The following is a 26,785-nucleotide window of genomic DNA, read 5'->3' on the forward strand; positions in this document are numbered from 1 at the left end:
AACCATCTAGAAAGCAACAACTTGGCCCAAGAGGAAGGAACTGAAGCTCACAGACGATTTGTTCAGCCCGGGAGCACGCAGGTGTGCTCAGACTCGTAGCTGTTAGTATTGAGTGAACAAAACCCATGCTCTGTGCACCTGTGAGCTTTCAACCCTGGCACATGAGGAGCAAGTGTTGTCACCTCTACCTTGTCACGTCCAGTCACTGTGGCTGCAGTCCACTGTGACAGTATGGCCAGGGTCTCTGTCTCCGTCTCTACAGTGACAATAAAACCAGGCCCCTGTGTCAGCAATCTTTCACAGATGACCTGTGTCAGTACAGACTCTAGGTTATCTCTGCATTAACAAGCCAAAAATAAATACAATAAACTGTGCTCAAATGACTCAGGATCTCCTCAGAAGGCATGCCAATGCCTGCAGACTTCGGAGATTACCCTTTTCCTCCCATAAAAAAAATACCACGCTTGGGCTGGGGAGAGGGCTGGGTGAAGTACTTGCCATGCAAGGATAGAGCCTAGAGTTGGATTTCCAGAATACTGAGCTTTGCTGTTTTTGTCTGTTGCTTGCTTACCAGGCACAGCAGTGCACACCTGTAATCCCAGCACTGGGGATGTGGAAACAGGCAGATGCCTGAGGCTGACTGGCCAGTCAGCCTCGCTGAGTCGGCATACTCCAGGTTCCGCGAGAAGCTGTCTCAAAAAGCAAGGTGGAGAACAAGGGAAGTCAGGAGCCTGACCTCTGCCCCCCCCACCCCCCACCCCCGTGTGCATACAGATATTGCCCCCGTCAGGAGTCAGGCTGTGTCTGACGATCAAGGAAGCACAGTTGATGACTCTCCTCTCTGACAGCTGGACCCTGGAACTGCAAACCTGGCTTGTTCTGCATCCGGGTACCCCTGGCCCCACCACTCGCTCAGGCGCCCTGCACAAGCATGCGGGATTACAGGATGTGCTGGACAGTTACGGGGCAGTGCTTAGACTCATGCAGTACCTAGTTCAGATCCTGCACACTGCTTCTCCATCCTCCAAAGCATCTGCCTGGGGCTTCTGGCACCTTTAAAAACATCACTTTTCAGGCCAGCAAGATGGCTCAGCCCCTGTGCTAACCACTGAGCCAGGCTTCAGCTCTCTGTATGCTTTGATCTCTTTGCCTGTCCCGTCCCCATGTCCCTTTTCACAGACCTCTACCATCACTAGATTTGATAGTCCTTGAAGCCCATGGCGTGGCCTCAAAGGTGTAGGTAATTTTACTCTGATAATCCCCTCACTGGCCGACGCCTATATCTAGGACTTTCTCTTGCTCACATCTGGCGTCTTAAGAGGCATCTCCATTAGATGTCCCCAAAGGACTCCTCACTTTGTAATTATCAAACCTGGGGGTGTTCTGAACTCATCTTACATGTAGGGATGGGAAGAGGATGTCTCAGGACAAGAGACCTGAGTCTATGTCTGCTTTCATTGTCACAACAAAATACCTGAGAAAAATACCTTCAGGAGGAAGCGTTTGTGTTGGCTCACTGTTTCAGAAGTTTCGGTCTCAATTTGGCTGGCTCCGTTGCCTGGGTAGAACACTATGGCCTTTGGGGCATGTGACAGGGGCGGCTGTACAGCTCCTAAACAGGGAGACATGAAGAGACGGGAAAGGATGGGAACCCCTGAGGTCCCTCTGCAGCTCCACAGCATCGCTCAACTCCCTCAGACAGCCTACTAACTGAACACCGAGAGGTGCCTGGTGCTGCTCTTGAGGCTTAACACCAGATATCATGATGAGGTGCCGAGCTTCAAAACTAAAGGCTAGAAAACACAGAGGCACCAGGTGGAAATGGCTATGGCCCACAAGGAGACAAGGCGTCCCTTTTGCTGTTTCGTTCATTCAGAATTTCACTACTTCACAGCAAAAGCTTCCAGAGAACCAGTGAGCAGTTCAGGACCATCATGCCCTTCTCACACTGTCCCCCAGCTGCATTCATTCCTCTGCCTCCTTCCCAGCCACATCTGTCAGCCTCAGGAACCTCTTTCTTAGTTAGATGGGAGGTGATGGGTGACCACAGCCTCAGCAGGGACAGTGGGCCAAACCACTCCCACTCACAGTGGGGTCTCCAGAGGCTGAGCAGCCTTGGTCTTACTAAGCATGAGGTCACCGTTCCTCTCCCAGGAGTCTCGGGGTTATTTGGGTTCACTGGCTGAATTCACTCCGGGCTAGTTTCTGAGAAGGCCTTGCGAGGCCCAGCTCCCTCTCTGTCCTTTGTGAGTCAGAGTCCAGTGAATGGCCAGTCATTTGAAGAAGGCCATGGAGCTGGACATAAAGACAGGGAGGACACACAGGTCACTCTTGTCCCAAATGTCTCAGCTCATTGGAAGAGGAGAATGTGGGAGCCAAAGCAGTGACCAGAAGATGCTGTAAACTGGAGTAAGAGGGAGTAGCTCCAGCACAGACAGGCACCTGGCTTCTGCCCTCCTCATTAGGCCTTGTGCAGCCAGCAGAGACCAGGCGATTCCACCCATTTAGACGTATTCATTTAAATTATCCAACCTCAAAACTGTTTTCAGGCCCCCACTGGGCTCCAGTATTCTCCCTCATTGTGAAGCTGTGTAAAGCCGGGCCTGCAGTGAGCCTGTATGGTAGTACAGACAACCGTCTCTTCGGTGGTACAGGAAAGACCAGCAGAGTCCCTTCCTGAGATGAATTAGGACTGGGCACCCAGCTCAGCAGCAGAGCCCTTACCTAACATGCCTACAGCCCTAAGCTCCGCCACCCATCCACTCAGCCACCGCCGCCCATTTGGTTTTGTTTAGTAATTTTCAAGACTGTTGATTTTCAGGTTTAAACTAACTTTACTGTCCTTCACACCCTGCCCCTTTCTAATGGGTTTAAGGCAGGTCTTCCTTTTAACGAGTCTTTGTGGACTCTAACTGGGAGTGTAATGAGTGATTTCTGGAGAACATCAGCTCAGCCTGGTCATCACAGATTCTGAACTGGTGAGGTGTCTCCAAAACCACAGAATGAAGCTGGTCGGTACCAGGGCGCAGGTTCACTCCAGGCCCAGCTTTACATGGTTTCATAATGAGAAGAATATTGGAACCTAGCTGAGGCCTGAAAACAATTTTGAGGTTGGATAATTTAAATTAATGCTCCTAGATGAATCCCAGATTCTTGGTACTATAAATTTTCCATTTCCCTGACCATGCAATTGCAGATGTCATCTGTGAGCCCACAGGGCTCCGGAGATTTGTGTCTTTGCATTCAGTGTAGGAGGCATGCAGGATCACAGCAAGCTCACCTGAGAACAGATGAAGCCATGGACTAGTCAAGGGCTCCCGCTGGACAGCCAGCTACCTTGTCAAAATTAGGAAGCACCCCAAAGCTCCGCCCAACCCCAGGATGCCACTGTGAGAGACTGCCATTGCCCCCAGACGCCTAGTGCTCTGGCCTTGCATTTGCAATGGAACATTTTCTTTAGGAGTGTCTTTCTTGAATTATATCATTTTCGATAGAGAGTCAGCTGATCCAGCAAAAGCTCAAACTAACAAATCCAAACAAAATGGTCAATGTGGTGTCTCCATGTGGGCAGGGGCCCAGAGGCCTTCTGCCTTGCTATCCCACCAGCCTCTAGCGGTGGTCCTTATCCCAAGAATGGAAGGAAAGGCTATGCCCCTTATTTTTAAGACATAGCCTAGAGTTGTATATATATCTCTTCTGATTTCATCCACGCTGTTGTGAAGGAGGCCATACCTATCACCACTAACTAGGCCAGTTCTCTGGCATCACTTACTTCCTCTTAACCACCTTGTACAAGGCAAGCTGGGAAACATGGTCCCATGCCCAGTGCAACTCAGTCTCTACTGTTAAAGAAGGGAAAAGAAACAGTAGACAATTGTCCAGCTCTGCTCTTGTAATCTTTTGTGTCCATAGAAAAATTAAACCTAAAAAAGAAAAAGATTAAACCTATGAAGAAACCACCAACATCAGTCTCGGGGACCAGTTTAGAGACTTGTCATGATGGAAGCACAGAGGACTGTGAGGGAGAGGCATGGGGAAATGTGCCCAGGGCTCTGCTCCAGGAAAAGTATCTGGAGTACACTGTCCCCTAATTCCATTCCAAAAGAAAGACAGAGCTGGATTCCTCCCCTCAGTGTGTGACTCCCTTACACATTATTTAGGCCTTTGGAGACTTTGCTGCCCTTCAGGTCAGGGTAGCAGTATTTACCAACAGTCAGAGGGACATCATGAGAGATGGTGCCAAGCAACGAGTACCAAGCCTGGTCCAGTGTCAGGACTTAGTGAATGGAGGGTTCAGTGAGACTGTGACTTTGTATCTCATTCCAGGCAATTGGTCCCTGTGTGGGACTGGACAATGGTACATGTGTAATGTGCTGAGACCCTAGCCAGTAAACAGTCACTGAAGGTGCCATCTCACCTGCTCAGTCCACAATAACAAAATGTTGTGAGCTGGGTGGCTTAAACAACACACGTTTATCTCTTCCCATTTCCAGAGGCTGGCAATCAGGATGCTAGCATGCTCTGAATTCTGGGGAGGGCTTCCCTGCAGGCTGTGACATGGTCTTTCCACGGTGTCACATGTGGAGAAGGAATAGGCTTCCTGTTGCCTCTGCTTATCAGAGCACTGATCCATCCTGGGGCCCCACCCTCATGACCTCATGAAACTCTAGTTGACTCCCAGGAACCCTGTCTCCAAATGCCATCCTGTTAGGGATTTCATTGTGCAGATTTAAGGGGAAGAAACCTGGTCTATACTGAAGCCATTCACTGGTAACAGTATGGCAACCACAAATGCAAAAGTGTTCTTTTTTCTTTTTAAGTCAGTATTATCTCTGCTTTGGGGGAAGCATTTTAAATACCTACAGGCATAGGGAAAGAAGCTATCCTAAAGATGCCATTGCTCACCCTGTGAGAAGATGGGGAGAGGGAGGGAAAGGAAGAAGAGGAGGAGGAGGAAGAAGAGAAGGAAGAGAAGGAAGAAGAGGAGGAGAAGAAGAGAGGAGGAGGAAGAACTCATGATGATGAAGAAGAGGAAGATGAAGAAGAAAGAGAAAAAGAAAGAGGAGGAAGAAGAGGAGGAAAAAGAAGAACTCTACTCCCTTCAGACGTGAGAGTGGGAATCGATCTGAGCTATGTACCCAATGAACCACAATCTTATAATTTTACATTTTCATATCCAAGCTAAATAATGCTCTTGGCTGAGCAATCTTAGTTTATCTCTGGCACCAACATTTTTAGGCAAATACCGCAACATAAATAAAATAATACATAGAAATACTCCGCTAATGATAGGTGTAAGTAGTTAGAGGCCCTCAACTGGACCATAGAGGAAGAGGAGAAACTTGATGGTGAAGGACAGAAAATGAGAGCAGGAAGACAGAGCAAAGTCCATTCATCCTGGCCCAGATTCCCTCCATCTACTGTGCCACGGTGTTTTCTTAAATCACAGAAAAGTGCATTAGAGCCATGGCATTGCTGAGACCCATCCAGAATGACAATTGAAACCAGACTCTTTGGCAAAGTAACCCCTACGCAACTTGGCAGGACCCGTGGAGTGCACATTGAACTTCATGTCTCCAATGAACAGATGATGGTTCAGTGCCAGCCACTGGGGTTTACAAGAGCAAAATTAAGCAGTGTTTAGGGTGCACCATGCTGGGTCACCATTCATTACAAGTTCCTTCCTCCAACAAATGTTGCCAACCTAACCCTCCTCCAAAATACTGCCCACGAATCTGCCTGAGCCCTTGTCTTCTCACTCCGAAAGGTCTGAATTTTTAGACCTAATCCCTATTTAGTGGGTCTCACTTTGGTCTCTTGGTCACAATCCCTTGATCCCCTCTCTCTGATCGCACACACACACACACACACACACACACACACACACACACACACACACACATACACATACACACACACACACACACACACACACACACACACACACTTTTTCAGAACTGAGTTCTATAAATAGGGCTGGAGAGATAGCTCAGTCAATAGAGATTTCCTTGCAAGCATGAGACTTGAGTTCGGTTCCCAGAATACACATTTAAAAAAAAAGTCTGAGAGGCTGGAGAGACAACTCATTGGTTAAGAGCACTGGCTGCTCTTCCAGTGGACCTGGATTTGAATCCCCAAATCCACATGCGTGGCTCACAACTGTCTATAAGTCCAGTTCCAGGAGATCTAGTTCCCTCTTCTGACCTCTGCACCCAATCCCACAAGTGGTGCACAGAAATCCATGTAGGTAAAATACCTATACACACAAAATAAATAACTTTTTAAACAGACCTGCTGGTGCACACTTGAAGTCCCAGGGCTAGGGGTGTAGAGATAAGTAGATCCTTGAGCCTCACTAGTCAGCCAGCCTAGCCTACAAGTCAAGTTCTGGGCCAGTTCTCAAAAAAAAAAAATATGTAAAAATGTACATGGCCTGGCTCATGGGAACTCACAGAGTCTGAACCCAACAACCAGGGAGCCTGCATGGGACCAACCTAGGCCCTCTGCATATTTGTGACAGTTGTGTAGCTTGGTCTATATGTGGGACTCCTGGCAATGGGAGTAGGGCTGTCCCTGGTGCTTTGGCTGGCGCTTGAGAACCCAGTCCTCATGCTGGATTGCCTTGCCTGGCCTGAATACAGGGGGAGGTGCTTGGTCTTATGGCAGCTTGATACGCCATGCTTTGCTGATGACCACAGGAGGCCTGCCTGGGTGGATACGGAGAAGGGATGGAGTGGGCGGTGAAGGGAATCGCAGGAGAGAGAGGAGAGGAGGGAGGGGAGGCTGCAGTCCAGACGTAAAATAAATGAATTTGTTTAAAAAGGTGCACGGCTCCGGGAATGACACCCAAGGTCATCTTTTAACCTCCACACACACACACACACACACACACACACACACACACACACACACACACACACACGGTGGCAGGGGCAGAATACAACAGAACATGTCACGGTTTTGCGTATTGATGAGATTTGGAGAGTGTAAAACCACTGTATGTCACCTGATACATTTTCTCTTTCTTGTTTACAATGGTATTCTGTCTGTCCTTTGAAGTCCTTCTCAACTTGGGCATATGAAAACTTTGATTTACATGAGAAGTGATTTAGTGTAACTTATGCATAGGTCAGACATGGATAGGCCAGCTTTTCATAGATCCATGAGACAGCTCACTCACGTCTTTGAGGTGCAGATGACCCTGTCTTACTGCCCTTCCCTTCCTTCTGTCGTAGTACTTATTAAACTGTAGTTAAAGACCACTTCAGTCACACTGGCACTTTGAGCCCCTGAGCTCGCATGACTAAAGTATTGAGAGCCTGACCCTGAGCTGCCGTACTGGAGACACAGAAGTAAGTGGTTGAGTATCACAGGCCCAGGTTAGAAGAGTGACCTTCCAGTGGCAGATTTCAGCATTACAGCTTCTTCCCCAGCCCTCTCTGGGCTCAGCGTTCTCTGTGCCACAGCAGCCTCAGTTTCCAAATATGTACTACAGGGTGGTATCCAGGGAGCAGGAGGAATTTAACATGATCACTGTCTGGTTGGGGCTTCCAAGTATGGTCAGGATTGTATCTCTGTTAATCATTGGATTTGCGTCTTCTGGAGACTGTCAGTGTTGCTGTCCGGGTCACATCTTCTGGGTACTGTCAATGTTGCATCTTTGCTGCTGTCCGGATCACACCTTCTGGGTATTGTCAGTGTCCCATCTTCTGCGGCTGTCGGGTTTGCATGCTCTGTTTTCTGTCAGGGTTGTACTTCATGGTTACCACTGGCGTTGTATTTTCTGGTACTGTTGGGATTGTGTTTTCTGGTTACCATTGGAGTCCCCTCTTCTGGTTACCATCGAGGTTGCGTCCTTCTGTCATTTGACAACCTCGCCTTCCTCCCGGTGGTCAGGGGTGTGAGTCCTACCCAGTCAGGCAGCGGTGCCTTGAGAAGTGTTGAGTTCAGACTCCAACGGAAAGGAGAAGCCGACCACAGCTCTGACACCAGCTTCCCCCAGCTGTGCCTGCACCTGCTAGGCAAAGATGAAGGTCTGTCCCTTCAGTACTGCTCCATGATTCGTTATTCTAAAATGTACTGACGTAACTGAAGCTTACAACTTTGTCTTCCAGTTCTCTGGTGTGAGCAGTTCTATTAGATAGCTGTCATCTGAGATTTCTTGTGAAGCTGTGGCCAGACGCATTTCTTGTGGCCGGGGCTGAAGTTCCCAGAACTACCTGTTCTAGGAATCCCACAGGGTTTCTTCCTTCACCTTTCTGTGCCTCCATGGACCTCATATGGCTCCCTGGAGTGTAATAGGCCAGAGCTAAAGCCCAGGGTGCTGAAACCAGGAAAAGAAACTTCCAGGCCCTTAAAATCAGACTCAAGGCTAGCACACCCTTTCCATTCCATGCTGTTGTTCAGGTTTGCTAACGCCATCAGGATCTGAGGGACAGAGGTGCAGGTGACATCTGGCCTTGAGGGAGTGGCAGGGTATAGGAAGGGAAAACTAAGGGTAGTGTCTTCTCGGACAAGCTGAACCCACAGAGAGCAAAAGGAATTCTCTGCTCAGTTGGCTCTGAGAGGGGTCCCTCCCTGCTGCTCTTGGGTGGCCCAGTGACTGGAACGACAAAGTCAAGTTTGAGCAAGTGGAATTGTGTAAAATATTAGGGGAGAAAGTTACTGAGCCCTCCCCACCCCTGGGCTGCCAAGACCAAGCTGACAGAGTGGAGAGAGTTTCCCAGGGGAGAACCATTTGCCAGTGCCCCTCACGGAGAGAATCCACATTATTGTTTAAAATCAACTATAGCATAAGCCACACAAAAAATCTGAAAAATAGAATTTTATAAGCCACGTTTTCCCACCATCATACACACACACACACACACACACACACACACACACACTGAAATTTAGTAGTGATGGAGTAAACTCTACTTCGTAGAAAACACTTACAAGTTTAAAACACTCACAAATTACCTTTGGACCTACAAGAAAGTCCAAGCTCCTGTTAGCAGGCATCTAGAAAGTAGTGATACCAGAGCACCACAGGGAAAACCTTTATGGTTTACAAGCTTTGAAGTCCTCCATTGTTGCCTAAGAAAAAAAGTTAACCCAGATGGGTTAAAACTCAGGGAAGAAGGTGGGATTAACCCACAGAAAGCCGAAGCCAGGAGCCAGTTAGTATAAGAACAAATTAGTGGAAAGCAAAACAAAATCAGTAGAACTGAAAAAGGGTTCTGTGTAAGTTCTCTGGAAATGTGAACATCATTGACTGATCTTTACATCGCAAACAGTCAGCGCGTGACCGTATTTTATCAAGAGTAATAAAAGGAGTCTCAACTCAGATATGGAGGTTTTAGATTTCCTGTGTATAAAATAACACACACACATATACACACACAAAATCAAAGGTTAATTATATGATTCTAGAACTTTCAGTTTACTGCAATATTCAGATAATTTTCATTAGAAAAATTATAAAATGTGTTGTATTAGTAGATCAAAATAAAGAAAAATATGAACTTGAGTCATCACAAAAATATTTGTTTAAATTTTTTAATATTACTTTGTTGTTTGTTTGTTTCAAGATAGGGCCTCACTCTATAGCTCTAGCTGTCCTGGAACTCACTCTGTAGACCAGGCTGGCCTTGAACTCACAGAGATCTGCCTGCCTCTGCCTCCCAAATGCTGGGATTAAAGGCGTGTGCCAGTATACCAGGCCTAAAGATTCCTTTTAAAACCATCAATTGAATAGAAAATTATTTAATGTGACTAAAAATACCTATAAATATGATTATCTTGATGTATATAAAAAACTTTATTTTTACACTTTTAGACTCAGCAAACTAGGATTTAAAAGACACTTTTCATAAACTCACAGCAGCTGTGGTTGCCTGCATACAATCAGGCCAGTGAGTATTCCAGTACAGGTGGAGAGGGGCACACAGCCTATACCCCCAGCTCGGCAGTACTGGTGTCCAGGGCTCCTGGGGAGGAGCGTTGTCTTCTTCAACCCTGCAGGGCTGGCCAGGCTCCAGCAGATGACCATACGCCTGTGCACGTGTGGGCAACACTAGCTGAATTCAGTGAGTTATTTACAAAATTGTAAGGGAACAACAGCCCAGTAGAGAAGTGAGCAGAGCCCGTGAACAGGCTCGTCACTAAGGATGGATGTAAACATAACCTCGCATGTATGAAACAACCACCAGAGAAACAATTCTGTTCCCTCTGACAATTACACTGAAAACCTTCCCCTCATAAAACTGTAATTGAACTCATCATAAAATAGCATTGAGGCTACAAGTTATTATCTGTGTTTCTAGACGGAAAGTTGACAATAATAGCATCAAAACCTGATCTAATGCTCATTAGCTAACCCGGTGACTCCGCTTTCCTGACTGATGGGTAAATGCAAACACGTCTGTCATTTAAGCACAGCGTCGTTTGTAGTACTGAGAGTTGGATTCCTACTGCCTCACAGTAAAGACATCAACAGCTGCACCTGTTGCTTCTGTGTGAGAGAAGGTTGAAAATGTCAGAGAAGCACAGGACCTGTGCAAGATGAGTAAGAAATCCCAGCGTGGGGGTGGGGACTCCGGAGCCACGCCCACCGCTGAGGAGCTATTGGCTATGGAGGGAGAGGTGACCACTGGACGATTCCCCATAGCCCAGTGGATACCCCACAGCCACATGCACACGGGCAGTACTAATTGGACTCAATGGATGGGGCGGGGTACCTAAAGCAAGAAAGGAGAGACATTGGGGAAAGATGAGGAGAGGAGAGGAGAGGAGAGGAGAGGAGAGGAGAGGAGAGGAGAGGAGAGGAGAGGAGAGGAGAGGAGAGGAGAGGAGAGGAGAGGAGAGGAGAGGAGAGGAGAGGAGAGGAGAGGAGGAAGGGGCAGATATGGTTAAGGTAAGTGGTGGGCATCCATGAACGTTTCCAATAATAAAGCAAGAAAATAGGAGGGAAGTGAAGGGCTTGGCACCTAGTTCAGAGGTGCAGCCCTTGCCAAGCATGCACAAGGCCCTGGGTGCAAGAGACAGAATAAAGGGAGAGAGAACCATAGCGTATTACTTAATTTTTTACACAGCCTGATTCAACTGTCGTAAATACGTGCACTCTATGGGTGTTGGTGCTTTCTAAAAAGGAAAAGCACAGAGATGATTTTGAATCCTGTTACCTATGTTTCTTTTCCCTTCCTCTTTTTCCTCTTTCCTGCGTGTATTTTCCAAGTTCTCAACAAATATAGAACACATACAGAACTTTGTAGTCGGGTGAAAGGGGGATTCATATGAAATAAATCCTGTCTCGGTAGTAATTACTGACAAAGCATATGTGTCTTGCTAAAGATGTGCCATTTTATTTCCACCCTTCCCTTCATTTTTCTAGCTTCCTCGTGTTACCAAATATTTCCTTCATGCTTTCATCTCACCCTTAGTTTTGGCATCAAAAGACCTGATTACAGAGAGCACGCCAGCTCGTGTGTCAGCAGAATGAATCAAATAACCAAGAGAGTTGACCTTGGATGCTTTTCCCGGACAGCACATAAAAAGCAGGCTAGGAGAGGAAATGTATCACAGACCAGCCCAGCTTGAGGAGGAGGGGAGAGCTGAATGCCTGCTCCCCACCACCCCACCCCACCCGCCCCCGACAGCGCGCTTTCTCTTGCCCAGGGCTGACGCAATACCTGTACTGTTTATCTCTGTCACGGAACCGGACCAGTGATGTGAATGTTGTCACGAGAAAAGCCAGAGTGTCTTCTTTTGAAATGGTGGATCAACACTGAAGTGTAGGGTTCAAAGACAGAAAAGAAAGTAGGCCAGAGAGCTTCCGAGGAGCCAGCCATAGCTCGTGCTAAGAGCCCGGGCATCCTGTGGGTAGAAGACACTAAAGGGTTTAAGCGGGAAGAAAACTGAACGAGTGTGTACACTTGTTACATGCACAATTTATATACTTCTACGTATGTGTGTGCATACACTGTATGTTTATTTCTATATATATTCTTGGTAGTAATTACTGACAAAGCATATGTGTCTTGCTATTTATGTGGAAACCAGTATATCAAAGGAAAGGTGGGGCTGGGAGACCTATCTACTACCTGACCCCAGTTTTAGATGGGCAGTACTGAGAATGGGGGGAGAGTCGGGGGTTTTAAATGTCCTCTCTGCTTCTCTGTGACACACAGAAGATGGTGCCCTCCTTACCCTAGTTCTCACTTCCACTCCCTCTAATCTCAGGGTTGGTTCTATCTGCCTGCCTTTCACTACTTGGATATTCTGATTACCAGGAGAGAGAATCTTACTGACACAGCCCAGGTTAGGTGCCTACCTCTGGTCCAATCAATGGTGGTAGCATTATAGATCGCAGACATGGCTGCAAGGGTCCTCTGTGAGTCATTGACTCTGTTTCCACCTCTAGACTATATCCTCATGAGGGCCAGATCTTGATGCTTGCTCAGTGCTTTCTGAAGCCCCCTTTGATTGACAGATGATATGACCACTTGGGAAAGGATGCGGTGACAGAGAGTGAAGGGAGGCATAGGTGGGAAGATGTCGCTCTGATGTCATCTCTCCTGAGGCATCACTAGAGCACCAACTTCAACAGTTACATCAGCGGACATCAGTGAGCCAATGAGCTTTGTGATCTAGCCTGAGAACCAGACTTTCTTTACAAGATTGGTTTTCCCAACCCCCATCCCAAACAGCCAGCTCCAAACTTTGGAAGGCTAATCCTTTTGTAACTTGAGGAATACCTACAGCCCTCCCAACAAGACAGTGCATGTGAGAACTAGGCCAGAGAAAAGGTATTTGTAGAAACTTGGCTTGTATGTTACACTTTTTCCATGATTACTTTAGTATTCTCTCTGTGAAATCCAATTTCCTTGAATGACCTCTGTTCATAGGAAACTATTTGGTTTAATTTGTGGGAGCCATGGCATATTTTTAACCATCTCCGAAGGCCAACTCCATCTCTGCTGAGCGTGCCTGATAGCCAGATGTTTCCTAACACTCAGCATACATGAGCTCACCCCTGGCACATTCTTTGCACACAGTCACCCCTAAGCTCTTTCTCCCATCTCCCTGACATCCCACAGCTCAAACTCAGAACTCAGGGGGGCAGCTTGAATCCCCAACAGAGTTGCCTAAGAACAGAAGGTGAAGCCTCCAATGCTGAAATTTCCAGTTTCCTACTATTTCAGAAACCTAACAAACAGCTGGAAGATATGCAGTACAAAGGACTAGAGCTAGCCAAACTAAGCAACATGCAAAGATGTGCAAACTGGCTGCCCGAAAGAATCCAATTACATTGCAGGCAGAGGGTTCTGCAGCCACCCAGATCTGGTGGATCATAAAGCTCAGGGCTAAGGGCCCTTGGACACATCCAGCCAGTACAGAAGACCAAGGAAGTGAGGGCCTCAGAGATGGTGACTTTCCCCAGCTTTCACAGCAAGAGTGTGTTAGGGACCAAACAAAGCCCCTGGAAAACCACAGTCCTACACTGCCAGCTCCCTGTCTCTATACCCTCTACAATTCAAGGGAAAACCTGAATGTGGTCAACAAGACCTTGTATCCCAACTATCCCATAATTGGGCAAAGGCATTTACTGGGAGGACAATTATCTTTAAAAAAAATAATAATAATAATAAGGCCTGGGTTCCATCCTCAGAATGACATAAAAACTACATGTGGCTGTCCGTGCTTGTAAGCCCAACAGTTGGGAATAGAAACAGAGTCATCCTTGGCAATATAGCAAGATCAAGGCTAGCCTGAGCTACATGAAACCATGCCAAAAGAGGCTGGGAAAGACCAAAGAGAACACACAGGATCCTCATCCTCATGGGATGTCTCCCCAGGAACTGGGGAGAGCCACAGCAAGATAACTTAAGGATGGCTAGGTAGCCCTGTTATCATACCCTGAACTTCTAAAAAGCGAACTTAGGAGGACTCTATGAGCTTTTAAGGATGTCCTGCTCAAAGACCCACAGCTATATAAGGATTGTCAAGTGACAACTTGGACCTTGAGATCTTAGTAGGAGCCCGGGCTTCAAGGAGAGACCCTGAGGCTGCCTTGGAGCTGTTTGAAAACAGCACCAAGTACTGTGCTGTTCGTTTCGTTGAGTGGACATCCTGCAGATGAGTGAAGCCAGCATCACAGGACCTCATGACATCAGAGGCTGTGGATTCTACTGTAACTAGAGCCATTGAAGAACTGTGCACTAGAGAGTGAACTGAGCAGACAGACTTACATTCTGACTCAACCTCGCACATCTGTGTAGCAAGTTAATGGATTGCGTCCAAGTGCTACACTGTGTAAAGCTAGCCATTGGTCCTTCAGGAATCTTTTTGCACTTATTGTTTGTATTCAGGATAATAGTAAAAAGAATGCATTCCTGAGCCACGCAGAACTAGGCTGTATTCCCACCTGGCCTTGCTGCCTGGGTGGTTTTGAACAAATTATTTAAATAGGCCTGAGACCTCCCTTTCATTTCATTACAATGGATGTAATAATGCCTAGCTCACAGCGTTTTAAAGTGCTCACGGATGCTTCATAGATGAAGATGATGATGGAGGGGAGGGGTATTTCTGATAACTATCCCCTTGTATTACAAGATATTTCCTCTTGGACTTTTTTGTGTGTTTGGTCCTGAGGATTGAACCCAAGATCTCATGCATGCTAGGCAAGTGATCTACCACTCAGGTATATTCCCAGGCCTTCTTAAAATTCTACCAAAGGGGCTGGAGAGGTGGTTCAGTGGTTAAGAGCAATGGGTGCTCTTGCAGAGGACCTCAGTTTAATTCCTAGGACTCATATGGTAGCTCACAACCATCTGTGACTCCAGTTCTAGGAGATCTAACAACTTCTAACTTCCAGGCACACACATGGTGCACAGACATGTGTGCAGGCTAAACACCCGTGCACACAAATAAACTTAAAAAATAAAATTCTATCAGAGCATGCGCTACTAGTGTGTAGGAAAAAAATGACATTCTTCTTTTGTTAATGAAGAAGGCAAGGTAAACTAAGGTCAAGGCCAGCCTTGGATATGACTCAAACCACCCAGAAACAGTGCTGCGGAGAATTAAACTGAGCTGCAAGGGCCAGTATCATGAGAGAAAGCTTTGGTCACCATAGCAACCTTTTTAACCAAACACTGGAGATCTGCTGGCGTGTACAACACTAACGACATCTGGCCTTTCTATTATCCCCTCACAAGCAAAAAATAAGAGTGAAATGGGAAAGAAAATGCCCTGTGAACTAATCTTTAGGCCAACTATGCACCCGAGTGTCTCATGTTTGTGCTGGCGCCCCTGGCCCAGGTTTTTAGAACGCTCAGGAGCCACGCCACTCTTTGAAGAGCCAGTCTTACTGTAAATTGCCCGAGGGTACGTTTGTGCTGCGTCTGCACATTTCCTCAGTAAGATAAGTACAAATACATCATCTGTCAGCTGCATGTGCAAAGCACTGTGGGAGGTCCTGTAAGAAATGAGTGGCGGCAGTTACGTAGCAACGGGAAGGCAGGAGGAGCCACGCTGGCTGCTTCTATCACCTCCTGTGCTTCACTTATTCTGTTTACTAATTATTGGAGTCAGACCTGATGCTACCTCCAGCTGCATATCTAGCACAGGCGAGGCCATCTTGCCTCCAACATGTTTTCCCATCAGTAGAGGGCAGCACTAAATTCAGCTGTTTCCCAAATGTGGTAGATAGATCACCACTGTTCTAGACCCTTCCCTGAGGGTGACAAAAGGACTCTCACGGTGCCTGTAAGCGGCCGGTGTTCTCAAGAGCCCCAGTCCACATCACAGATTTGCACCCCCAGCATGGGCTCTGAGCAGACACTGGTGGAGGACCAGGAGCTCCTGAGCCTGTGGCCAGAAGAAGCTCTAGGGAAAGCTGTGTATCAGTTTCATAATTGGTCCAGAGGCAACTCTCAGAGCTGAAGACAGAGGGGAACCTCACTCCAGCAGTCCAGAATCTCCATCTTTAAAGGGACCAAGATTCCCGAAGCCGTTAGTGCCCATTAGGTGTCTAGGAAGGAAGGCAGAGTAAGGCAGAGTAGATAGCTCAGGAGATCCGACTCTGAGTTGTCATTGTGGGAATTTATCACAGACAGCCATAACGTCTTGAAGGAAAGAGCCCTATACAATGTCATTAGAAAATGTAACAGGGCTTAGCTCCACTCAACTGTAGAAGAGAGCTACCTGGCCAGTGAAGACTTTATAATTGTGGTGTCCATCCTTAAAGCTGGCCAGAGCTGGGAGCTCTGGGAGGGAGAGTGAGAAGATGCCAGGTGGTTGCTGTAGTTAGTGGAGCCCCAAAATAGACCCAGTAAAGCTTGGCCACACCAAGGACTCAGGTGCCGGCACCTGTGTGGGACGTCACAGTTCCCAAACACATACAGTCTGGTCAGGTCTGGTCCTTTCTGACCCAGACACTCTGGCAAACACGATGTCTTGGAAAGGAATTTCCAGACCATTGCTAATGCTCCCAAAGCCTCTGCTTTTCCCAAGTGGCTTCAGACAACTCCATTCTGACTGTGACTCTCCTGACCTTCCACGCAAAGCATCCTGGGAGGTTTCTTCTTGTAGAAAAGCAGTGTCTCCTCTTTTTTTAATATTATATATATATATTGGTTTTTCGAGACAGAGTTTCTCTGTGTAGCTTTGCGCCTTTCCTGGAACTCACTCTGTAGCCCAGGCTGGCCTCGAACTCACAGAGATCCGCCTGGCTCTGCCTCCCGAGTGCTGGGACTTAAGGCGTGCGCCGCTGCTGCTGCCGCCGCCGCCGCCGCCGCCGCCGCCGCCGCCCTACAAGCAATGTCTCCTCTTGTCATGAGAGGTTAAGCATTTACAGAGAAAACAACTGCAGTGTGTAGGCTATGATGTATGCTAAAGACAGTAACTAGAAAAATACCCAAGAAAGCACATAAAGAGTGGAGGCCAGAGTCACCTGGGAAGATGGATGTATGACCTGAAAGATGGGGCACACAGGAGAGAAGAGCTTCTCTTGGCTTCATCTCCCATCCCCCACAAGCTTGCAGCTTGCTGGATCATCACAGGCCAAGTCTTGAGATTCTCTCTCTCTCTCTCTCTCTCTCTCTCTCTCTCTCTCTCTCTCTCTCTCTCTCACACACACACACACACACACACACACCCACACACACACCCCTTGTTCCTTAAATTCTACAGCCTGGCCCTCTGTATTCCCCTTCTGGCCCTTCCTTGGGTCTGACGTGGGGAGCCGGGGCCTCTCTAGACATGCCTCCACTGAGCTAGAATTACAGGCTCTGCCTCAGTGTGGAGAGACATCTAGGCTGTGCTCTGTACCAGCAGTGGATGCATGAACAGGAGGAGAAAAAGAAGATTCTGTGACACGTGGTAGACAGCCACAGAGGCTCCATGGCCTGAGAAGCTAAGGGAGGCCAGGAGCACACAGGGGAGCCATGGCCTGGCCTGGCTGGGGGCATGGGAGGAGCTCATCAGAGAAGGTAGTCCACACAGCAGGTGACTGCATAAGAGACTGCCTCAGGGCAAGTGTGGGGCCTGTCGCCTGGTGACAGAAGACAGAGGGCATAGCAGAGCTACTTGAGGCTGGCTTCAGGCTCTGTACTCCCCAGAGTCTGGGGAGAGGACACAGGGGTCTCTCAGCATTGTCCTATTAAGTCCCTAGGAAGCCACACACACACACACACACACACACACACACACACACACACACACACAAAAGCCAAATTTGAGAGACATACCCGCTTAGCAATGAAATATCTCTGTTGAATTCCTTACAAGCACGGGTGTAGAGAGGCCTGTGACCAGACCAGGAAAAAAAAAGAAAAAACAGCCTGGTGTGAAGGGCCGGGGAAAGGGACTTGTTTCTCAACCTCAACTGCTTTCCAGGGAAGGGAATGCTGGTCACACTCTACTGGCCAGGCTAAGAGTAAATATGACGCCCTTCATAATGTTATGGTCCAGCTAGCGTCCGCCATCTTCCCTCTCCCCACCCAAGAAGGTGAAATGGATTGTGTAAGGGAAATGGATTGTGACAATCTGACCCAGCCATCCCAGGAAGGGAAATGGATTCAAAGAGATCAGTGGCTAATGTGGTATCAGGTCCCCAGGTCCCCAGCCGGCCGTCAGTCTGTCTTTTGTCCCTCACAGATTCTTTCTAGGGCCACTGTGCTCAGTACCTGCTGTCCTAAGGTGTGCATTCATGGTAATCTTCTGATTCTCTTCCAGGGGCGCTGCATCAACTTCACCAGGGTGAAGAATACTCAGGCAGCCAAGTACCCCCTTAACAACACCTACCACCCCAGCTCCCCACCTCCTGCTCCTATCTACACGCCCCCACCCCCTGCTCCCCACTGCCCTCCCCCAGCCCCCAATGCCCCCACTCCTCCAATCCCCTCCCCACCATCCACTCTCCCCCCTCCTCCTCAGGCCCCACCCCCTAACAGGGCACCACCTCCCTCCCGACCTCCTCCAAGGCCTTCTGTCTAGAACCCAAAGTCTGTGCTCTGGGCTGCCTGAGAAACTCCAGGAGGAGGCTCCTCTGCTCTCAGAAAGATCTTCCCAGCCCAAGGTGGTGAGCGGTGACTGACTTGGCACGATTTAAAAGCAAATCGCTGGGCAGAATGAAATGGAAATTTGGACTGCCTGAAGGCAAACAATGAGACAATTGCAGTCACATTTCTAGCTTGTGACCTCTCACCTCTAGAAGAAGGTTCCAGAGATGGCTACACTGCCAAGATGCTCTCAACCAGATCATGCCCCATGGAAACCAGGAAGAAAGTAATTTCTGAGAATGGAATGCAGCATTGGATAAGAACTAACCTGGCTGAGATTCTGAATGCCACCTTCCTCCATGACTTGACTCCTGACCCTTGAACTGGGAACCAGGCTATCCTTATACCTGGGCACTGCCCAGCAACTCTGAAAGGTGTGGTGTCCCTAGGGTACATCAAGCAGGTATCCAGTGGGATCTGCAGGTTGTCTTATATAAGAACGCATGCTCTATTCTCCTTCCCAAACCTCCCCATTACCTAGGAAGGAGGGAAGCAGCCTTTGCAACAGGAAAGGTGTGTTACTATGCTGAGAAGTTAGGGGAGTCGGTCCTTAGCACTGATGGAGAGTGTCAATGGGAGCATCCAGCTGTTACTCTAGAGGTGGCTGCCTTCAGCCAGGCACAGTCCCTAAACCACCAAACCTTATCATGTCAAAGGCAGCCTGCTAATGATTCACCTTGAACATCAAGGTTTGGCTTTGGCATAGATCAGAGCTGATCACATGGTCCCTTCCACATGAGATCACAAGGTCCTTCATCATCAGTACACCAGAGATTTCCAAGTCCAGTTGAGAGACAGTAGTCCTGACTTGATAGGAAAACTATCCCCAGTTGATTCCCTCTGAAACAGGCCATTGTGTACAGAGGCAGGTATTTCTCCGTGGTCCTTCAATCTACTCACAAATATTACCAGTTGTTAAGCAAGGGGAAATACATCCTGTGTGTAACAGAGAAAAGCTCTACCTGAAACTCCCACCCCATTCCTCCACATCATTCTGAAGCTGCCTTTAACAACCTCAAGTGAACCCTGGACATTGTCACCCAACCGTGAAAACAGAGATCGTTGTCAAAGGCAGTGTACAGCCCATCCAAAATCATGCTTCCTCCCTCAGTTTTCCATGGGCCTTGAAATTCCTGTCTCAGGCTCCTAAAACTCTAAACTCTTCCCTGGAACAAAAGATATAAAATAAATACAAGCTTTTGGGCATTGGGCTGTGATCTACAAAGATCCCTTAAGAACTCAAGTTAGCCTCATTCTTTCGGCTTCTTTAGTACAGAGGCATCGGGTGTGGTGCATTTCATAGGCACCAATTCTTGTTCCCAAGGCAGACATTATTAATCAGTCTCAGCACTACTTCTCAGTTTAGCCCAATGATATTTTCCCACAGTGCTTCCAACCACAGCTCTAATGACCTGTCAGTCATCAGTTAGAATTGACAGATGATGGAAACACTATTTGCAATACCTTAGAAAAGCAGAGGAGAATGGGGGAGCCACCAGCATAAAAGGTACTATCTGGGGAAAATCGACCTAGGAGTGCCCAAGTTCATGATCATGATGTCCCATCTATGGTGCCAACACCGAAGTGACACTTTTCCAAGTGTACCCAGACCTCATCCTCCTCCCTGTGGTTGCCATTCCCTGCTTTTCAGGCCTTAGGAAAGCGACCTCCCTCCCTCCTACTGTGCCCTGCGCTGTTCACTTTTAGAACAAAGCTTCTTTAGTGTAGTCCCTCATTAAACAAGGGCCAGAATGTCTCAGCCACCTGTGGTGACATTGCTGGGCCTCAGAAAACCATTCCTAGGAGAATGGGCTCCCGAGGCTCACAGCTGCAGACGATGAGCCCCCAAGGCCACTGTTTTGACTGCTGGCGGTGCAAAACAGGCCACCCCACACCACGGCTACCCAGTTGTGTGGCCCTAAGAAAGTCCGAACCAAGATGCTGGCGTTGCTGTTCAAGAAAAATGGGCTCCGGGGAAGGCGGCGGGCTCCCAAGAGCAGGCCACCCTGTGCCCTGTGCAGTTTTCCAAGAGGCCGTGCTGAAGTGTCTGAGGAATAAGGAATGTTGATACATGGTGATTCTGAGAAGAATTTGCAAGGTTTGACCTTAGAACTGGCCCAGTATGTCTTCCCTGGTCATTCAGAATTATGGTTAGAAGTTTCTAGAAACTGAACAAGGTTACTACCTTTTATAGTAGGCTACTCTGGGCAGGAGAAGTCTACCTGGTTTCCAAAGTCCATCAGTCCTGTGTCATTCCCTGTAAGCGACAGGAGATGGTGGTTGTAATTAGGAAACTGCACATGTTATTTGTTTGGCCCCTTGTTATTGTCTTTATGAAGTTTTTTTTATATAAAAGCCAAATTTTGTTGTATATATTCATATTCCACGTGACAGATGGAAGCACGTCCTATAGGTGTGAATAAAAAGGACAGTTGTAGTAAATTATTAAAGCCAGTGATATTTCACGGCAGGTCACCCTACCAAGCTGTGCTTGTTCGTTCCCCATGACCATACTGCTTTACTGTACAAATAGTTACTGAACTGACGACGCCCTGTTTACACACCAGTGACAGCCAGCCTTGCTGAGAACTGCAGTCAGGCCCTCTGCTGACACCCGCTCGCTCTCTCGCAACAAGGTCCTGCCTGGAGCTTGGTGCGCACTCCTGTGAGACAGAAGAGCTGTCTTTCCCCAGCACCAGGGACAAAGCTACCCATAAACTAATGGAAAGTCTTGGCTCTCTAGCCGGGGGTGGGGGTCTCACTAGAACCCTTGGGAGGAGCAGAAATGATCTGCACTTGCCACCTGCACACAATGGTGGAAGATCCATCAAAGAATAACCGTAAGATACTGACGACAGTTCAGGAGCAGAAGGAATTAATGCTGTGTAAAATGGGTGGAATTTGTCTGCAAGCCACAGAAAGCCTGCTCACACTCACCAGGAGGAAGGGAGCGTTCTGGTCAGCTGTCGTCTTAGTTATGAGTCTGGCTACATTATCATGCTTGGAGAACCAGTTTAAAAGAATTAGAATATGATTTCTGAATGCACGTAACATTAAACTCTTCTCTTTCTCTATGATAATTTAGTTATGGATGTTCAGCGTCTCTGAGTCATTGTTATGAAAGATCTGCCATCACTGTACCATGCTATAGGAGACTGGACTGAACCTGTACAATGGTATACCCTGAAAGTTGCTTTTTTTAAAAAAAAAAAATAATAATAATAAATACCTAAAATCGGCTATCAGACTTGTTGTTTGTGTGCTTGTCATAAAAAGAAAGCACACGTTTTTCAAGTACCCTGGGGTCATAAGAAAATAGCTAGCACGCTTGTGAGATGGCTCCGCTGGTAAAGGGGCTTGCTGCCAAGCCTGACGACATGAGTTCAAGTCCCAGAACCCACATGGTAAAAGGAGAGAACTCACTCCTAAAAGTTGTCCTCTGACCTCCACACTAAAGCACACAGTCACCCACATACATGCACACACAAACACAAAATAAATGTAAAATACTTTAAACAAAATAGCTATCATTCTGTACACTGAAATACATTTTTCTTCAAATTATTTTCCATCCACTAAAATCTTTACTGCTTTCTTTAGCTCTAAGATTCAAAGTAGTCTTCATTTCTAGTAATAATTTCCAAATTTAAAAATGAATTCTTGGTAAATGAAAAATAAAAAGTGAAGACAGAGAAATGCAGACAAAAAACACATGCTGAGGCAGACAGGAGGATTGCTGTGAGTTGATGACTAGCCTAGGCTATATAGTCAATGCCTGTCTAAAATAAACGAACAGAAATACTGTGCTGGTGTTGTGAGTTGAGTCTGAAATAATCCCCTTGGGCTTCTGTATTTGAATACCCAGTACTCCAAGGTTTGGGAGGGCTCCCAGACCTTCAGGAGGCGGGGCCTAATGGCAGAGAGGAGTCAGAACCCAGCAGGACTGAGGGTTCAGGAAGTAGCCACCACATTCCTAGCACTGTGGGTTCACTGGGCACGCCTTCCTCGCCATGCTGGATTGCTCCCGATGTGACTGCACCCACTCTCCCTCACCTTGCTCCTGCCAGACACTTGGCCTCAGAGGGAAAGAACTAATATAACCAGTGAAGACTGGTTTGCTTGCTGAGGTAGAGAGGAGGTGAGTTCTCTCAGAGTAGCTGGCCAGGAAACACTGCCATGCCTCCATGTCCATCACAGAATATGTCACGGTTGTTACCCTCTCTCTGCTCACGGTCCCAGTGGTGCTCTAACCCCAACCCTCCCAATGTAGCTGCTTGCATTGAGGGAGACAGTCTTTCCTAGTTCCTTGGTTTATTTCTTATGACTTCAGTAGGCCTAAAATCATCTTAATGAGAATAAGAACATCTGTAAGCATAACCAGGCCACCATATTTTCCAGGTTTTCATTAATATTCACTTTAAAGCTTTGGGTTATGTATGCATTTTTAATTGCATCCTTAATACAAAATCTGAGATAATTAACTAGCAATTTGAAAGGAAAAAAAGAAAAGCTGGAATCCTATCTTACTCCTTACATGAACATTGATTCTAATTATCTTATACTGGGAAAATGGGGTGGGAGAGATGGTCAGCAGTTAAGATCTCCTGCTGCTCTTCCAGAGGATCTGAGTTCAGTTTTTAGCACCCATGTCAGGGGATCCACAAGCCCCTATGACTCCAGCTCTAGTGGGATCTAATGCCCTCTTCTGTCCTCTGAGAGAACTGCACTCACATACTCATATACACACAGATATATATAATATATATATGTATATATATATATATGCATATATATATATACATAAAAATAAAGGCAATGAAGTAAATCTTTTTTAAATGGAAAAATGTCTTCTGTATGGTATAAAGAATTTTAAAATTTTACATTCCGCTTGTATGACATGTCAATTTTCTCCTGAAACTGCTTCTAAATCTCTTGAGTGGTGTCACCATGCATCGAGTTGAACAAGCAGAGAATCAAGACAGGAGTGAGACTGTGGACCAGCTGCTGACTGTGAACAGGAGCCTGAGCCCCATGGGTGCTCACCACTAGATCCCATCTCAACCTGTGTTAGTTAAGGTTTCGTTTGCTGTGATAAAACACCATGGCCAAAAGCATCTTGGGGAGGAAAGGCTTTATTTCATTTTACCCTTCCTCATCAGAGTCCATCATCAAAGGAAGTCAGGGCAGGAACCTGGGAGCAGGAACTGAAGCAGAAGCCATGAGGAGTGCTGCTTACTGGCTTGCTGAAGTTGGCTTGCTCAGAGTGCTTGCTTATACCTGCCTGGAGGTAGCACTGCACCCTATATGCTGAGCCCTCTCCATCAATCATTAATCAAGAAAATGCACTATAGACTTGTTACAGGCAAATCTATGGAAGCATGCACTCAGTTGAGATTGCCTCTAGCTTGTGTCAAGTTGACAAAAAATTAGCCAGCACACTGTCTTTTAAAGTATTTGTGCTCAGGTATAAAACAATGAGAATACTATAATACATACATTATAATATAAATAAAATATACACTACACTTTCTGTTGTTGTGATAGAATACCCAGATAAAAAAGCAACGTAGGAGAGAAAGAATTGATTTTGGCTTGTAGTTCCAGAGACCGTGCAGTTCATCACGGTGGGGAGGCAGCAGGAGCATGGGCTAACTAGAAGTGAGGAAGCAGAGAGATCACACTTCCTCTACACACCGGAACAGGAAGTGGGGGCCAGGCTACAAAATCTCAAAGCCCGCCCCCAGTGGTGCACTTCCTCTAGCAAGGCTCCACTTCCCAAAGGTTCCAAAACTCCCCCAAACAGCACCACCAGCTAGGGACAAGTGTTCAAACCCCTGAGCCCATGAGGGACGTTTCTCCCTCAAACCACCACATGGGATATACAGGCAGGGCTGGCACACACCGAACATGTGGTTTTTATTTTGATGATTGCACTGTGATCATTGGAACCAGCACAGCTCATGCCAAAGCTAACCACATCTAAGAAGCCTTGTGCTTCCATCCCATGTGACCCGACTCCTCTCTTGTCCCCTCAACATTCATATGGCCACAGAATTAGAGGTGCTGTCTTCTCTGCTTGGTAGGACATGTTATTTTAATATTTGGAAGTCAAAATTGCAATGTTTTTCATCATTTCTCAAGTGCCACTTCATGGCATTCTGGTAGAGTGGTGGCAGCAGTCCACATGGCTTTGCTAGTCAGTAGAGAACGCCAAACAAAGCTCCTTTGAAAGCTGCCCAATTAACTAGGCAGTCAGGACTTCCAACACATCTTTAGTGGGGAATTTACTGTAAACATTAAAATAGGAGGAACTCATAAAAGGTGTTTTCCCTCATATACCCATTTGCATTTTTGCAAAAGATTTTAAAAGCATGGGAATTGTTAGCTGTGTGTGCCACAAGGGCAGAAAACATGCTTTCTTCTAATAGAGAAAGTCATAAAACGAGGGACTTGTCAATTACTCATGCTTCAGTCCTGCCCAAAATTTTCACCCTGAGAGAACCACAGTCTATTCTGCCCCCCTTCACAGTCTTTTAGATGCAAACATATTGACACCCTCATCTGTGGATGCCACCCCAACTCTGTAGGACTCAGTTTATTGGCTTTTGCTTAGCTTTATTCTTGATGTTATTTACAGGATACCAATCAATGCTATAAAAGATTGGGGGCTAGAATGATGGCTTCCTGCTCTTGCAGAGGACCAAAGTTTAGTTCTCAGCATCCATGTCAGGCAGTTCACAACTGCCAGGGGATCTGACGCCCACTTCTGGACCCCTTGGGCATGTGTATGTATGTGTACATATCACACACACACATACACACCTGCAGACACATGTCAAACACACAAAGATATACTAGAAATAAAATCCCTTTTTTAAAAAAGATGAACAGGAATTAATGATAGTCTTATGTTTCCAGCCATGCTTTCATGTAGATAAGGATTTCAAGCAAATCCTGAGTGGTCCATCTAGAAGACAGAGCTAAGCCACTCCATGATCCATCATCGTGGAGACTGGCTTCTGCCTGGGCTCCACTGTGTTCCATTCCCCAGGTTCCCGATGACTGCAAAGACTGCAGACCTCAAACATCCAGGGGACAAATCACCTTGCAGGGGAGTAGTGCAGGCTGCAGTTCTCTCTCCAGCAAGAGAGGTTTTTCTTTCTCACTTCACACTGGTGTGTTTGCTGCAAACAATCCTCCTAATGCCAAACCCTGGACTGTCTTCTTCCCTCCAGACAAGAGCTGGGGCAAGGAACAGTCCTCGGCCATGTCTAGCGTCTCGTCTGGCTCAGTGCTGTGATCACATGGGGATCAGAGATAAGGTAGAAGCCCTCTCTCTGCTGCATCGAAAGCTCCGGATGCATTCAAGCTGCTGCAAAAGAAGATTTCTTCTAATTAGCAATAACTGTGTCCATTAGCAAACCATCCTGTGGATGCGGTCTCATCATCTTGCCTCCCAGGAAGGAGCAAGAAAAGAGTAGAGAGGGGTTGCCTTGTTTGTGCTGAAGTGGGAATTCAGAGGAGGCTGGGGCATGACGCTGCTATCTGTCGCACATCTGGCAGGAGGTCAGTGCAGCCCTGTCACCAGAAATTCCATCATAGTTACTGCTCAGTCAATGTCAGTTGAGCAATTAAACATAAATGAGGAATCTCATTTCCAAATGTTCAAGAAAACTAGCAGTAAATATGAAGGCTACGTCTAGGATAGGATTTCCTTTCAAGAACTAGGGGCCACCAGGTGTGGTGGCGTATGCCTTGAGTCTCAGTGGAGATGGAGGAGTCTCTGCCAGTTCCAGGCCAGCCTGGTCTACAAGGTAAGTTCCAGGCTAGCCAGGGCAACATAGTGAGACTCTCAGGGGGTGGGGGGAAGGTCAAAAAGTACTTCATGCAAGTATGGACCTGGGTTTGGATTCCCAGCACCCACATAAGATCTGGACATAGCGTGTGCCTGTAATCCAGGTACTGGAGACACAGAGTTAGAAGCTCACTGGCCAGCCTACCTAGCTGAATTGGTGAATGCCGAGTTCAATAGGGGATTGTGTCTCAAAGAATAACATGGATGAGCCAGTGAGACTGCTCAGTGGATTAAGGTACTTGTCACCAAACCAGACAGTCTGGGTTTGATTCCTAGGACCCACAGGGTGGAGGAAAGGAAATGACTCCCAAAAGTTGTCTTCCAGTTTTCACACACAGGCTCCGTCAAGCGCACACATGCACCTGTAAAGTTAATAATGTAATTC

This window comes from Peromyscus eremicus, chromosome 3 (genome assembly GCF_949786415.1).
Source record: "Peromyscus eremicus chromosome 3, PerEre_H2_v1, whole genome shotgun sequence".
Taxonomy (NCBI): domain Eukaryota; kingdom Metazoa; phylum Chordata; class Mammalia; order Rodentia; family Cricetidae; genus Peromyscus; species Peromyscus eremicus.